This window comes from Centruroides sculpturatus, unplaced genomic scaffold, assembly GCF_000671375.1.
Source record: "Centruroides sculpturatus isolate CEXI.00-Female unplaced genomic scaffold, Cexi_2.0 scaffold88, whole genome shotgun sequence".
NCBI lineage: Eukaryota > Metazoa > Arthropoda > Arachnida > Scorpiones > Buthidae > Centruroides > Centruroides sculpturatus.
Window position 1 is genome coordinate 198103 of NW_019384431.1, and position 3536 is coordinate 201638.

General features: G+C 23.8%; 1 non-coding gene across 1 annotated transcript; it reads right to left on the reverse strand.

Annotated features, from left to right (window-relative positions):
• Nucleotides 1-3156: 3156 nt before the first annotated feature.
• Trnat-cgu lies at nucleotides 3157-3228 on the reverse strand. Its single transcript has one exon. It is a non-coding gene; the product is annotated as a tRNA-Thr (tRNA).
• Between the last annotated feature and the right edge of the window lie 308 nt (nucleotides 3229-3536).

The following is a 3536-nucleotide window of genomic DNA, read 5'->3' on the forward strand; positions in this document are numbered from 1 at the left end:
TAAATCTAATAATTATTAATTAATTTGAGATCATTAATTAAGAGTAATAACAAAGCTCTTATACTTTTAAATGTAATTGCTTGTATTGTGCAATTATCAATTGTAATGATGTTTAAATGTATAAGTTATTAAAGGTTTAAAATATTTGTTTTAAATTTGAAAAATAAATAAATATTAATAAAAGTCGTTTTATTTTATAATTTTCATCATTAGTTTAATATTCAGATAAGGCTTTGCTGTCATTCCTCACTGTGTAGGGAGATCATGACCGTAGTCATAATGTCATTGATTCTTGAGTTTACGATTCAAAATGATTTATCATGATGTAATAATGCTCATGATTTCAATCGAAAATTATTTCTGATTATTTTTAATAAGTTATAACGGAGTAAATGGTAACTCAATAAGTTTTCTTCCCATCATTATGACGACGTTACGTTTGAATGTGATGTGGCCTTCTATCTTTTACACGTAATTCGGGTTGAGAATTTCTTCATCTTTCAATATGCTAACGGATTTCTTTGCCAATCGAGTCCACTCTTATCAGAGAAATTGGGGATACTTCTGTAGCTTTTATGGGCTGTAGAAGCATCTTCAATTTCTATGCATGATATAGTGATACCATGTATTAAAAAAGTAATAAAATCGCTTATAACATACTGTGTAGCAATTGTGTAGCTTTTTTTTTATTTGGTATGATATTATATAAAATTCTTTAATATTTTTTTAATATATTGCAGTATTTCTTGAAAATTAATATCATGTTTATCTATATTATTATTTTTACTTTTATTACAAATTAATCTTGCATTATCCTGAGTTGATTTGCGTATGTGTTTTTACACCTAACAATATACGCAATTTACCTTCATCTTTTATTCAATGCTCTATTTTATATTTCTTCTGTTTTTTAAAAACCCGACAAAGCTTGAATTGTTTCAATTAAAAGTGCTTGATTATTAATTAAAATATTTTTTAAATTTATAATATCAGCAGAAACGTTGATTTGCTTCAAAGTTTTAAATGGTAAGTCTAAAATTGCTATTCTTCAGATAAAATTACGCAATTGAGGATTGTCTTTGTTCAAAGACAATCCTTAATTGCGTAATTTTATCTGAACTATCCTCTGGCACTATCACTATCAGCATTTAAAGAATAGATAGGAAAAAGATATAATAATTACATTACGAACCAGAAGACTTCAATAAATAGCCGTTAAGGATGTAATGGTTACATTAGTATAGAAAATGCTGCAAACACTAAAACACTAACCCGAATTCCAATCCAATAAAATTTAGCTTAAATTAATAAAATATTAAGTAAATTTTTTATATTTGTTTTTCTTAAATTTATTATAAATTTATTTTATTTAAAGTAATTAATGATTCATCACCGTGTTTAATTAAGTTAAATATTTTTTGATCTTTTCATATACTTTTCTTATGTAGATGGAAAGAACTTTAAGATACAAATAAATATTTTGAAAAGTAATTAAGACATTAAATTTAAATTTTGAAAAATTGCTTCTGAAAATTTAAAACAAGATAATTTAAAAGAGAAGACATTTACATGATATTAACTTTAATACGATCATTTAAGGACAAATAATACTGTCGATTTTACAGACCTAAAATATATTTTATTCAATTCTTTTTTAAAAATATTTATGGATTTTTAAAAATTATATTATTCATTTCAAATTTAAAGTAAATTTTATTAAAATATCTTTTAAATTTGTTTAAATTTTCCATCAGCCTGATTATAAAGAGTTAATTTACTACCAAATACTACATTAATTTCCATTTTCTTTGACAAAATTTAAAAATATATTTAAGAAAAATTTTTTAAATATTTCAAAAAATGTATAGGTCTAAATAGAATTGTAATTTATTTTGAATAAAATAAGAAAATTCCAAGAATTCCGGGAATTTATTCAATAATAAAATTTTTTCAAAACTTTTTCCTTTGTATATAAATAAAATATTAATATATATAATAATAATAATAATAATAGAAAAATGTTATCATTTAAAATTTTATTTAGTAGAATTTTTATCTACACACAAAAAATATTTAATGATAATAAAAGAAACAAAGGAAGAAAAAACTAAAAGTTGTATCAATGCCAATTTTATTTAAAGACGACAACAATTTGAATGAAAATAGAAAAGTTTAATTCGAAGCAAATGTGAAAACATTCAAATAATTCTAATTACACAATTTTAAATTAATTATTATTATTTAACCATAATTTGGACTAAAGATATTATATATTATAAATCTTTATAGTGACATATTTTCGTAGAAAGAATTACCAAAGAAGACAAATAAAGAAATGAATTTAAATGTTAAATATCTTTCTTCCTTATTTATATAACGATATTTAAAAAATAGATCGAGGAAAATATATGGTTGCTAATGTAAGTGCTAATACATTAGAGAAATTATTGAAAACTTGGATAAATTTTTTAACTAAAGTATTCCATGTTTATTCATTATTCTTTTGTCCTCTATAGTATTTAATGTACTATAAATTTCGGTAAATAGAAAATAATTAATAAGGGAAGAGAAAATATTTCTCACAATCTAGCGAGAAAGTGTTTCCATCTAGCGAACATACATTAAACTAAATAAATTATCTCATTTTATTTTATTATAGTAAAATAATTAACGAAAATAATTTATTTATAATAAATAAACATTATTTTCAATTTATTACGGAGATTTAGCAATTCGTTTAATCGATTCGTTCTTTAATTTACATTTCATCGAACTGATTATTTCAGCTGATTTCAAATCGATTTCAGATTAAATTGTATTTTAAATTAAAAAAAAATAACAGAGATTTAATCATTAAATTACATCAAAACGATTTTTAAAGTTATTATTTTTTTAAAATATATTTCATTATAAAATATTTAAATAGTAATGAAAGAATAAACGACGACTAAAATCAAGCAAATAATTGACGAATGTATTTTTTTATGTCCTATTTTTTTTATTTTTTTAAAAATGTATATGTATAAAAAGTGTTGTAACCGATACACGTGCATAGAGGATTAAGTATTCATTAACGGCTGAGAAAATTCGTACTGTCATCATAGAGTCACTGAACCGTATACGATAAGATAATAAAAAAAATCGAAAATGACGTAGAGGCCCAGCAGGGGTTCGAACCCTGGATCTTTGGTTTACGAGACCAACGCCTTACCACTTGGCCACTGGGCCGACCGCTTATTTGTCCTTAAGTGCCTTATTGAATCCAGCGATCTTTAATAAAATTTAAGAGATTTTTATCGAAATTAAGTCGATAGCTTACCACCCCTTCAACTGATGCAGATGTGATACTAAATCGCAGATATAATACAGACTACACTAACGATTAAATAGATTTTTTCTCATTTACTACTATCTTTTCCTGATAGATGGAGTGAGCTGTCTGTTTGTCAGTATCAGTAGAATCGAGATAACTTTACTAAAGCATCCTTAACATCTAAATGATGGGAAAATGTAATCTGGATAAATTCTGTTTTGGC